Consider the following 13,647-nt stretch of genomic DNA (forward strand, 5'->3'; position numbering starts at 1 on the left):
TATTCCTATTGAACTCTTATGAGTACAACAGATATTATATATGGTGTCATTTTATTGTGCTGTAGTTCCTTTTCATTTTGGAGTATTTATTTATTTATTTTGGTTTTTCGAGGCAGGGTTTCTCTGTAGGTTTGGAGCCTGTCCTGGAACTAGCTCTGTAGACCAGGCTGACCTCGAACTCACAGAGATCCCCCTGCCTCTGATTCCTGAATGCTGGGATTAAAGGTGTGTGCCACCACCACCTGACTAATTTTGTAGTATTCTTGAAAATTGGACAAGAAAGTTTGTTGCCAAAGTTTGGAATAGCACATGATATAGAGTAAACGTTAAAAAAAATTAAATAGTGAAATTTTGTCCTTAAACTAATATGCAAAGTTTTCTTGCAAAATATGGGGGGTGGTTAGGGGCTTAAAATTACTCTTTGTGAGAATTTTATTACGATAACAGAATTACAGAGTTTGAATAATTGTGTTTTTTGAAGAAACACAGAAGCCACTTTTAGTTTCTTTTGTTTACTAAATTGTTGTAATGACCACGCTCAAAACTGACAACTACTGTGCAACAGGTTTTCAAAACCAGAGCCATCTTGTTTGTAGTAACTGTTTAAATGTGGTACCCCAATTAGTAGAGAATTGTACCAGTCAGGATGGTCAATGAGTGACTTAGGGGATACTCAGTCTGGAAGGTGCTTTCCACACAAACAGGAGAGCCTAGGAGTAGATATCTCTAGGACTCACATAAAAAGCCCAAGTGTGGCAGCACATGCCTATAATTCCAGCACTGAGGAGGCAGACAGACAGCTCCCTGAAGCACCCTGACCAACCAGTGTAGCAGAATCTCAACTTGGGGTTCAGTGAGAGACCCTGTCTCAAAAAATGAAAAATAAATGTAAGGTGAAGTGCTGTTGAGAAGATACCCAGTACCAGCCTTCGTCCACAACTAGTGCACATACACATTGCATACATGAACATGTACACATCGTATTCTGGTGTTCGTTAAAACTCGGTTCCTTTGCCTCTGGAGTGTGTAGAAAGTGTCAGTTACTAGGTGCCTAATTAGTTACCTCTCCTGGTTGTAACACTTAAGGGATTATTTTGGCTCTGCAGTTGAGGTGCATTCCAGTCTCTCCTGGCAGAAATTCTCAGCTGGAGCTTGAGAAGCCATCACATTCTCTCTTCTGCACTCCAGAAGCAGAGAGAATCGAATGCTTGCATTCCACTTACTTTATACTTTCTATTCCATACAGAATCCTCCTCCCCACCCCAAGGACTGTATCTTTCCTCCCTAGTTAAACTCTTCTGGAATCCTCAAAGACACATCTAGGGGTCATTCTAAATCCAGCCAAGTTGGCAATAAGGATTTGCCCATCATAGTGCCTATTAAGATTTAGCATTTTGGAAATTTCTTACTCTTTTTGACCTTTTACTTTTTTTCTACCTCTCTGAAGTTTTAAAGACGAAATTGCAGGAGTTTCTTACAGGTTTTAAATACTGATTTCTTAAATTTTGTCATAGGAGTACTTGAGACGGAGTTCTGCTATATAGCCCAGGAATTTTCAAACTCAATATATAGCTAGAGCTCTGAGTCCTGCCACAGATTTCCTAGTGTTGGAATTGCGGGCTTGTACTTCAGTGCCTGAATTTCTTACTATATTCTTATATTACAAACAACTCCCAGTCCACAGTATAGTCACCATTGTTGATAATATCTTGGATTTTTTTTTTGTTTTAAAGATTTAACATGCATATGGTGAAACCTCATTTATGCTTCATTATTTTTAATAAAATCTTCTGGCCAAGTCACAAAGCTCTTCTTCCATATTTTTGTTAACGGTATAAATTTTTCTTTACCATATAGATCCTTAGTCCCTCTTGTATTTATCACTGACTGTTGTTGTCCAACATGGTCTCTCTACATGGTCTCTCTGAATCAACTATACAAGACTAGTTTTTAAAACATTTATGTGTATGGGTGTTTTGACTACATATATGCCTGTGTATCACATGTATGCAGTGACCACAGAGACAGAACTAGAGTTAGAAATGATTGTGAGTCACCATGTAAATGCTGGGAATTGAACCCAGGCCCCATTGAAGAGCAGTCAGTACTCACAACCTCGAAACCATCTCTCCAGCCCCAAACTTACTTTTCTTACAATCTGCAATGTAAATGTTTAACATGTATCAAGTACCTGTATGTACAGGACTTCTGAGCATCCGCAAAAGTTGTAAAGTTTATAGTGAATACCTGTCCATTTTCCATAAATTACTTACATGGTACCTGTTTTTATGTGTCGTGTAAAACCTGAATGCATCTTAATATTTTATGCCAACATCTCTCCTATGTCTGAGTCACCTGTACGGGGCCCAGGAATTTACATCTCTAGTGAGATCTCGGGAGCTGCTGATGCTTACAGTCTGAGGATACCAAACTGCACTGCCTTAAGGATAATTCCTCTTTATTCCTGTTTTTGGTTGTTTTGGGCTTTTTCCATGTGTTTCACGGTAAGTTTTTGATGTTTCATTTTCTGGTCATGACAAATTCATCCTTCTGAAAATAGCTAAAATTATGCAAAATATAAAATACTGACTTTTACACTACTGAACATAGGCTAGACAGTGGAGAATGGTGGTGCTGAGGGAAGGGGTAGAGAGTGGATGGCCTATAATTATCTCTAACTACCTTGAGACAGTAAAAAGGAATAGAGACAACTTTTTTTAATGAAACTCTTAAGAATTTTTCCTATTTTGTATCTTAGAAACGTCAGTTTTGGCATACCTGCACTTTTGGTTATCCTATGAGAGTATAGACAATCAGTTCCTTTTGATACTGTTGCTTAGAGGTAGGTTTTTTTCAAAATCCCTTAAATTATACCCCTATAAAATGTTGACACTGATAATTGCATCACTTAAAACCCATTTAAGGAGAAATTACATTAGCTATTTATTTTGGTTATTTCAAACTATCTGTGAAGCCATGTCTAATGTGGAACTCATTGCAGTCCTGTCTCAGCCTCCCAAGTGCTGGCAGTACGGGCATATCCTACCATGCCCAGCCATTGATACTTTAAAGTTTATGTGTTCAGGAAAGAATGAAATGATTGAATATAAATAACTTTTTTTTTGTTTTTAAGAGAAGGACTCTCTTTAACCCAGGTTATTCTAGAACTCAGTATGATGTCCAGGCTGGTCTTGAATTCATGGCAGTGCTCCTGTCTTAAGTTACTGAGCTGGAATTATAGATATGCCAACAAACTTTGTGAGTATTATCAGCTATGAAATTACCTGGCCCAAGTGAGAAGGAAGCACACAACAAGCCCACTTAGGAGTTTATTTAGAGGAAACCTGTACAGACCTGGGGAAGTCAGTGTGCAGAAAGAGGGTTGAAGATAGCACATCCAGCTTTTAAAGGCTGCCTAGCTCATGTGCACAGGGGGATGGCATAGCTACATCATATGCAGATGACGGTGCTCATGCATGGGAGCAAGGGCTTAGTAGCTTCATCATACGTAGGTGATGCAGCCATGCTGCACATGGGTCATGCAGGGCCTTTTAAGGTCCCTGTGGCAGCTATGCATTTTTGCCTGAGGGCTTGTCTGCACATGCGTGTGCCTAGAATCTGGAAGTGCCAGCCATGCTGGTTGGCTAAAATCATAACGTTCCATCCTTTAGTTTATTTTAAATATTTGAGGAGTTTGGGGTTCTTTAGTGGGTGGGAATGGGGCATTGTAAGGTCTCTTGTGACTTCTTCCTGCTGATTTTGTGAACATCAGAGAGTTGAAGTACTTGGCCACATCCTGGAGTGGCTGATTACTTTTTGTTTTTTCGGGCTCTATGGAACTGGCTGACTGGCAGCTTGGACCTCACAAGATGCTGGAAAGGCAGAAATTTATGTCTGAAAAAAAAATTAGATCCTAGAGATTGAGGGAGGAAAGTCCAAAGATGGAAGATGGGGGCAGGAGGTTGGGATGGAGGAGGCAATTTCCCAGGGGTTCCCTAGACCAGGAATGATAAGGGGAGAATTAAGTGATACTTATTCTGGGCAAGTCTGGTCCATTTAGATAGGTCCAATTGGCTCTCTGGAGCTTATGAAAATTTGAAAAATAAATTTTAGACATATTAAAAGCTTATGATTATAATAATATAGTGTTGGAATAGAAGACAGTGGAAGGGAAGGAAGTGGAGGGAAGAAAAGGGGAAATTCTTAGAAAGGGGAATTATTAGGCCCCTCAATGTTTTACCTAAAGCAAATCTTGGCATTACTTTAACATCCAAGAGACACTGCAGCAGTCAGTGATAAATCTGTTACATTAAAGTCTGTTCTGTGAGTTTTGGGGGTCTGGGGCTGCGAATGTCCCCAAACTCATTGTTTCTTACCACCTGGGCTCTTAGCAGTCCTTGTACCTCAGGCTCTATGTTTAATGATGGTCCCTGTGATAACAGCTGAGTGGTTAACTGGAAATTTAAGTATGACATTGGAGATACAGAGAAGTTGGTAAAACAGAAGAGGAGGAGGGAGAATATATGGAGTTTGGGGCACAGGATAATTGAGAATAGTGATGAGACTTTTATTCTTCTGGAACTGGCGAAAAAGTGGCTGACCTTGGTGTCCTCTGGAACTTAAGGGAGCAGGGCCCTGTTTGAGTTACCATATACACGGGGTATCTTGAGCTGGAAGAGTAAAAAGTTTAAGATGAGACAGGTGGATCCAATGAGAGTCCCTCAAGCTTGGCAGCTGTGGGAGTTACAAGAATTACTTTAAAGGGGCCTTGCCATTTAGGGGAAAGGGTTGAGGCATGTTGGTCTGGAGGGGAAATAGTACTTGCTCTCCTATTTTAATCGGAAGTGGGCATGGATTGGCACATGGTTGAGGTAATGAGTAGTTGGAAAATCCCATAATAGGGAGCAAAGATGGCATAACAATGAGTAAGCAGGTGATCAAGAAGAGAGAGGTTTTAGGTGAGAGGCTGGGGATTAAAACCAGCTGCCCATTATACGAGATGGAAAAGGGGGCTTTTGGGGAGAGCCCTAAGCCTAAGAAGGGCCAGAGGTAAAAGTTTTACCCAGGCAAGGTGAAGCTCCTGTGACATCTTAACAAGAACATATTTTAAGGAACGGGTAGTTCGTCCTACCTTCCCTGAAGACTGAGGGTGGTATGGGATATGAAAATGCCAGGAAATGTTAAGAGCCTTAGACAAAGTTTGAGAAATTTGGGGAGTAAACTCTGGGCTATTATCCAACTGAAGATAGGTTGGGATTCCAAACGGTGGGATAATTTCTCAGAGAACAACATTGGAAAATATGTGGGCCCTCTTGTTAGTGGTGTGGAACGCTTCAATACACCTAGCCATGGTGTCCACCAAGACCAGGAGATATTTAACTTGTCTGACTGTGGGCATATGAATAAAATCAAGCTGCCATTCAAAAAGGAAAAAGGAAAGGGAGTCCCTGGCCTAGTGGGTGGGAAAAGGGAAGCTATGGTATTTGGTCTTCGGATCTGACTTTTGACAGATTTTACAAGAGGCAGTGATAGCTTTTAAGAACTCTTTAAGTCCTCGGGGGTGGGTTGGAGAAGAACCTTGACAAAATGAATCAGAGCTTTGCTATAAGGATGAAAAAGGTGATGTAGGTAGGACAGAATTTGCCGGTGTCTGCAAGAATTTGGGCTGTACTATATTAACCCCCTGAGGTGATGAGGTAGGTTTGGGCCCTGGAATGCTGATGTTCTAGCTGCTTGGTCAGCTCCATTATTTCACGTGGAAATAATGTAACTGTTGGTCTGATGAGACCAACAGTGAAAATAATTCCTGTAGCTTTGAGGAGATGGGAGGCTTTTAACAAGTTCATGATGTAACCTGAGTTAATTATGGATCCTCCTTTCATTGTAAGAAGCCTACACTCCTTCCAGATAGCTGCATGGGACAGGAGGATATGAAAGGAATATATTACATATTTAAATGTAAACATTTAAAGATTGTTGTGGGAATCCCCTTTGTGTGTTGCTTGTACTGGTTAATGAATAAAGAAACTGCCTTGGCCAGATAGGGCAGAACTTAGGTATGTAGAGAAGACAGAACCGAATTCTGGGAGGAAGAAAGCAGAGTAAGGAGATGCCATGAATCCACCAAAGACAGATGCTGGGAATTTACCCAGTAAGCCACTGCCATGTGGCAATATACAGATTAATAAAAATGGGTTAAATTAATATGTAAGAGTTAGCCAGTAACAAGGTAGAGCTAACAAGCCAATCAGTAATTTAATTAATACAGTTCCTGTGTGATTATTTCAGGGCTAAGCTAGCTGGGTGGCTGAGATGAACAAGTGGGTCCCCCTGCAACAATTGGCGCCCAACATGGGGGCATTGTCCCTTTGCTTAACTGGAAAATATGGGTAAGAGCTATTAATTGAGCCTGCTGATTGGTGGTATGGGCGGGGAGTGCCTTGCCTCCACCATCCCAGTATCTGACACTATGGCATATAAAAAAGAGCTGCCCTCTGTATACCAGGTATAAGTGGCCTGGGACAGTTTGTCCTCCTGTATATGTGAGGAGTGGGGCAGTAGATCCTCTAAGGTCTCTGTGCAGAAGTGAGATGGGGAATAATTAATGTTAGGTTGAGGTTGGAGATTTGAGATATTAAGGGGCAGGCCAGATTAGAAAGTGAGTGTGGCATCTTCTACTAGTGCCAGTTGGAGGGAAATAAGTTAAGAGATGGGACAGATTGTGGTGGGAGAAGACAGTGGTGGGTGACCCAAAGTTTAGTTTCTTTGACTCACCAATAAGAAGTTCAGCGGCTGCTAAAGCACATATGCAAGGTACCCATCCCTGAGTGGTAAGATCCAGCTTCTTGGACATGTATGCTACAGGTGCAAAGGAAGGTCCCAGCTGATGTCCTAGGACCCCAAGGGCATATCCCTTCTCTGTTACATGGAGAAAGGACAAGTTAAATCTGGAAGATGAAGAGCTGGAGCCTGTATAAGGGCCTGCTGGAGTCTCTGGAAGGGTTTAGTAATGGTATAGGGAAGGAGCTCATGCAGAGAGCCGAGAGCTTCCTTGTATAAGAGGTGGGGGAGGAGAGAGAAAGAGGGGATCCAGGAATGCAGGAAGCCAACTATTTCTAGGAACAATAAAACCTCTTCTTTTGTAGAAGGAACTGCAAGGGACTGAATTAGCTTTTTTCTATCTAGGGTAATAGCTTTTTGGATTAGGGTAATAGTTAATCCCAAGTAAATGACCTGGGAGGTAGATAGTTGGATCTTAGAAGGTGAGATTCTATAGCCCTTTTTGGACAGGAAATTTTAAAGGGCGGAGGTATCAGTTTTGCTAATCTCCAAGGATGGACTGCAAAGTAAGATATCATCCACATACTGTAAGAGTTTAGACTTAGGGAGAGACAGTGAGAGTAGATCAGAAGCTAAAGCCTGACCAAATAGGTGTGGGCTGTCCTGGAATCCCTGGGGAAGGAGGGTCCAGGTGAGCTGTTTGGAGAGGTGAGTGTCAGGGTCAGTCCAGGTGAAGGCAAAGATATTTTGAGATTGAGAGCTTCGAGAAATAGAGAAAAAAAATCATCCCTGAGATCTAGAACTGAGAAGTGGGAGATTCCTGGAGGAATAGTGGAAAGAAGTGTATAAGGGTTAGGCACTACAGAATGAAGAGGAACCACTGTGGAGTTAATGAGCCGGAGGTTTTGAACCAGGCAATAGGTTCTGTTAGGTTTTTTAACAGCAAGTATAGGGGTGTTAAAGGGAGAAGAGGTGGGGTGAAGTAGCTTTTTTCTTAGAAGGTCAGAGATAATAGGCTTAAGTCCCCCAAGGCTCTGGAGAGAGAGGAGGTACTGAGCTTGGGTAATGTACTCAGTAGGATCTTGTAATTGGATAATGATGGGGGAATGGTGTTTAGCAACAGAGGGGTTTTGGGTGTCCCAGACTTGGGGGTCTACCTGAGAGGCTGGTAGAGGAAAAGGCACATTGGAGCTGGGAAGTTGGGAGGGTAGGAGGAGGAGGAGGGGAGCTGCTGGCGAATCTGGGGTAAGGTGAAGAGAAGGAACAAATGAGATGGAAGCTCCTACTTTTGCTAAAAGATATATATATTTATATAAAAGATATATATATATATTCATTCCCATAAGAATTACCAGGCAGGTTGGCATGACTAAAAATAAATGAGTGAGATAAATACCCCCTAAAAATACAGTCAAGTGGTGGGGTCTGCTGAGGTAGATAAGGCTTTATTGTTTCCTGACAATAGAGAAACTAGGAGAGGTGGGCCCCCAGAATTCCCTTAGTGCCAGAATGGGGAAACTCACCAATTGAAGTCAGTGGTGTGTGTACAGGTCGTACTCAGGCAGATGAAACACACTGTTGTGGAAAAATACCCGGTTCCGGATCCCTACCCCAGGAGAGGGGCAGGAGAGCCTACCGAGTCTTAGCACCAATGAAATTACCTGGTGCAAGTGAGAGGGAAGCACGCAACACACGAGATGTGTACAGGCCTGGTGAAGTCAGTGTGCAGAAAGGGTTGAAGATGGCGCATCCAGCTTTTAAAGGCTACCTAACACATGCACACAGGGGGATGACATAGCTACATCATAGGCAGATGACAGTGTTCATGCATAGGAGCAAGGGCTTACATAGCTGCGTCATACATAGGTGATGCAACTATGCCACACATGGGTCACACCGGACCTTTTAAGGTCCCTGGGGTGACTAGGTATTTTTGCCTGAGGGCTTATCTACACATGTGTGGTCCTGGAATCTGGAAGTGCCAGCCATGCTGGTTGGCTAAAATCATAACAAGCTAGAGAATAGAAAAGTTAGAAGTGTTCAAGTTTGATATTCATCTAACAGATTTTGTTTAATTGAATATCCCAGTTATTCAATAGTGTTGACTACCTCCCTGTAATCTCTTAGGATAAGAGTGTATATGCAAACGTAGGAAGTTCAAATAACTCCAGCTAAAAAAAGAAAAACACCAACAAGAAGACATGCCATAATAAAGAATTACAAAGAGATCATAAAGTTAGTTGGCAGAATGCTCACCTAGGATGCAGAGGCTGAGTTCAATCCCTAGACCTCACAAAGCATGGGGGCACATGAAGATCAGGAGTTCAAAGTCATCTCTGTTACATAGCAAATAGGGAGTCCAGCCTGGGTTACATAACATTCTGTCACCGAAATAATGATGAGAAAAATAAACCATTGTAGCCAGGCATGGTGGTGCGTACCCTTAATCTCAGCACTGGGGAGGCAGCAATAGGATCTCTGAATTCAAGGTCTGCTGGTCTATAGAATTCCAGGATAGCGAAGGTCACACAGAGAAACTCTGTCTCAAAAGAGAGAGACAGAGAGACAGAGAAACACATCATTATGTACAAGGCATCTACTATTAGATAATCATCTGATTTCTTAATGAAAAACTCTTCAAAAATGAAGTTGAAATTAAAATTTACCCATATAAAAGTAAAAGTGAATCACTACTAAACCTATCCTCCAAGGAATGCTCAACAGAGTTCAGAAGAGTTCTTAAAACAGCAATACAAAACCAGATTAAAATACTGAACTCAATACAGGTAAGTGTACAGGTAAATATAGAACCTGGTAGTGTCATAATTATGTAGTTCATTTGTAAATGAGACAAGGAATTTTAAATTAATTATAAGGCCATCATAATGTATATGCAGTGAAGCAAAACATTTAAGTGCAGAGGTATACAGGAATAAGATTATTTGTGGTTGATGTTATTAATTCAAAGTATATTACTATAACTTTAAGATGTCTATGCAGTTGTAGTGATAATTATAAAGTCCAGTCTGGGCTACATAATGAGACTGTCTTAAAGAGCCAAATAAGAATTTTAAAAAGTTCCTTATGCCCTAGTATCATTCTCATATTGCCATTAGGTCTACTCTGACACACTGGGTGTGCACTAAGTTTTCTCTGAAGACTTTGTTCCCCAACAAGGGACTTTTACACTTCACCTCTGTAGTCAAGGCAGAAGGTGGTGGGAGAGAGAAGAGAGGAGAGGTCATATCAGATACTTAGTGGGGTTCATATATATTGGCTTTTAGGCCATTGTAAGAATGGCTAGAATATAAAAGGAAAATGATAAAAGGAGAAAGGCAGGAAGAAGTGCTGTGGGCTTTCACAAAGAGCCTTATGCTAACTTGCTTTCAAAACAAAATGTGCTATATACATGCTAAAGTACTCAGCTTGTGCATTCAGTACAATTTGTGAATGAATGAACACATTATGCATGTGCTCTTTGGTATGCACACTACCATAGGCAGCAGCACTGTGCTCACAAGAGTGATGTTTGTAGGCAGGAACTTGTAAATTCATTGTAAATTGACATCAGTAGATCAGAAAGTGAATCCCAAACTGGCTGGCTGGCCTCACAGGTTATAAAAGAGCTATTCTTGGCTTTGAAGAGGTAGTTAAGATGTCTCCTCACTGGCAGACTCCAGGTGACACTTTCTTAATTGCTTGAGGTATTTTAAGCACCGTATGCTAGAGCACTAAGTAGTTCCCACTGCCAACAGTCAGGCTTGCCTAATGGCTGCCAAGAATCCCATCTGCTCCCCATCCTCAGTTTCCTCACAGATCAGTACCATGTTCATTAATTCTAGGAACAAAGGCAAAAAGATCCCTGCTTTAATTATACTATTTTTTTTTAATTTTTAAAATGAATGTGTGTTTCCATGCAGTTTGTTGATCAATGAGGCAGCCACACATATGTCAGGGCATAGAACTGCCCTACCTAAATATTTTTGACGCCCCTGGTACTGTGCTGAGAAATGTGTGCAGCTGTAATTTCTTCTCTTTCACTCTTATTATTTGCACTATGCCTTGGATGTGTTGCTAACAAGCTAAGAATTTCTTTTATCAGGCATTTGTTTGTATTATAAAATACCTTGACAGGAGCCAAGGAAGTAACTCAGTTGGTAGAAGGACCTGAATTTGATCCCCAGAAACTACATGAAAAAATAAATGTATGGTAGTTTTCTTAGGGTTTCTATTGCTGTGAAGAGACACCATGACCACAACAACCCTTTCAAAGGAAAACATTTAATGGGGTAGCAAAGTTCAGTCCGTTATTATCTTAGTGAGACATGGCAGTGTGCAGGCAGACATGGTGCTAGAGAAGGATTGTACATCTTGCAGACAATAGGAAGTGAACTAAGGCACTGGGTGTGACTTGAGCATAAATGAAACCTCAAAGCCTGTCTCCACAGTAACACACTTTCTTTAACAAATCCAAACCTATGCCAGCAAAGCCATACCTCCCAATAGTGCCATTCTCTCTGGGCTTATGGTGCCAGTTACATTCAGACTATCAAAGTTGTGAATACTTGTAATCTCAGTGCTGGAAATAACAAAAATAAATTTTAAAAAAAGAGAAAGAGGCAGATCCCGGGTCTCACTAGCCAGCCAGCCTAGCCTAGATGGTGAGCTACAGGCCTGTGAGAAACCCTGTCTCAAAAGCAAATTTCAGAAGATGAACTAATGATACCTGGATTGCCCTGGACTCCACATTCACATGTACACAAGTGCACAAATAAATTGAAATGGTATACCCAGATCACGGGGATCCCCAAAAGGCAACCACAGAGACAAAATTCCATACATAAAAATGAGAAGAGCCTTTGGTCAAGCTTGAGCTTGGACTCTGTCTGCCCAACTTGGCTGCTGAGAGAGTGCCCAGCCCAGGCAGGATAGGGTTTTTGACTGACATTTGTCTAGGGGTATCTTAGCAAAAGGAGAGTAGGTGAGTCCTGGGCTCAGGGACATCTGGTGATCTTATCTAATCTTATCTGATGGTTGGAAGGTCAGGTACTCCTCTCTAGAAGCTGACCCTCCTTGGGTGGTATCTGTTTAATGTTTTTCCTGGAACCAGGGGCTGCCTGTCGTCAGTAAACTGAGAAATTCAGGCCTACTTTTTAGCCTATCAAACTTGCCATGGTAGCTATGTGGCCTGAGCCCCATATGTGTGGCCAGGCTGCCCTGAGACCCACAGGAAAAAGTCAATTTCTGTTGAAATTCTTAAAAGAGGGAAGGGTTCCATTGAATTAGTACATTAGGAAAATTAAATACTAACTTATTATTTGACCTCACTAATGGCCAGGCAACTTTTATTTTGCTCAGTAACAAAACTTATAAAAAATTTCCTTCATCTAAAAATCTTAAAGAGGCTTTAGAAAATAATATTCTGTATATTTAGAACTAGTCAAATTTCAAAATCTCGTGTTGTCCAGATTACTTTAAGCTCTACTAAGTATAAAAGGGATGAGGTGAGATGTATGTTAGAATTTTGGCTTTTTTTAAAAAAAAATTGCAGTTCTGGGGATAGAACCTAGTGTTATAGTTCTTGTCACACAGTGCTGTGGCCAGCATTTCTGGGTTCCAGGGCCATGCATGCGCTGACAAACACTCAGGCAAATTACATAGCAACCTGGGGTCCTCAGGCCCTATGTAACCTATGTGCAGCATGGTCATGTCACCTATACATGACACAGCTATGTAGGCCCTTGTGCACATATGTGAGCTCTGTCACCTACGTATGACCCAGCTCTCCAGGCAGATTCTATACTGTAGTTTTAACTTGTCTATACACGATAAACAGTTCTCAACTGCTCAGTGGTTGGGGAATATGGCATTTAAATGTTTAATTATTAAAAGACTTTTCATAACAGAGACAGGTTGGCTCCTAGCAACACTCTACTTCCTCCAAAGAAGACAGAAGACAGATTGGCACAGAACAACGTCCATTCGCAATTAGCCTCATCAACTGCCAAGCACTGACCACTGGACAAACTGTCTTTTGTCTAAACTGAAGATCTCCAGACAATGGACAGAATCGCTGGAATCAACAGCCTAGCTGCTCAGGCCAAGGTGGGCTTGTTTTCCTACAGACTTCTTAGCCCACAGGATCTTCTGAAGTCTGTCAGGCCCAGCACTAAACAGCAAAAGGCAAATACAACCCTCAACAATCATGGAGGACTCTGAGGAATGACTCTAGGTAGCCAACCAAGTAAGTTCTCTGTTGTTTTTTTAATCAATAACTCAAGTAAAATTTTATCCTTCTCAAAGATCTCTGATGCAGTTTGACAGCTGAGGTTTTGTCAGTTTAAAAGGACAACTTCACCAAACGAATTTCAGTAAAAAACAAATACAAGTTATTAAGGTGAGTGCCTGCAAGTTATAAAAGTATGAGGACAAATACAAGTTATCAAATTTCTCTCTCACTCTGCCTTTCATAGTCTTAAACATACTTTTCATTATGTAAAAATATCTTTCACAGTCATTCTGATATAAATATGCTGCTGTTTAAAGCTTATGCTTTCACAAACCCAAAAAAATTCTTGTGAGCTCCAGGTACCTAAATTTAAGGATCTACCTTAAACAGGTCAGATACACCCTTCTCAATACCCTGGTACTGAAAATTTTTTTCTTCCTAAACTTAACTTTGTCCTCTGTTCTACCAACACCTTACCAGGTCCAAGAGTCACCAGACAGTTCCATACCACAAACCCTGGACAGGAGTAAAGAGACCAGCTACCCCAGGATGTGACCAGACCAAGCTTTCTCAGGTCCTGCCCCCAGGTCGATGCCCACAAATAAGCAGAAAGCAGTCTTCAGAAACCACCATCCTGG

This window comes from Arvicola amphibius, chromosome 3 (assembly GCF_903992535.2).
Source record: "Arvicola amphibius chromosome 3, mArvAmp1.2, whole genome shotgun sequence".
Classification (NCBI taxonomy): Eukaryota; Metazoa; Chordata; class Mammalia; order Rodentia; family Cricetidae; genus Arvicola; species Arvicola amphibius.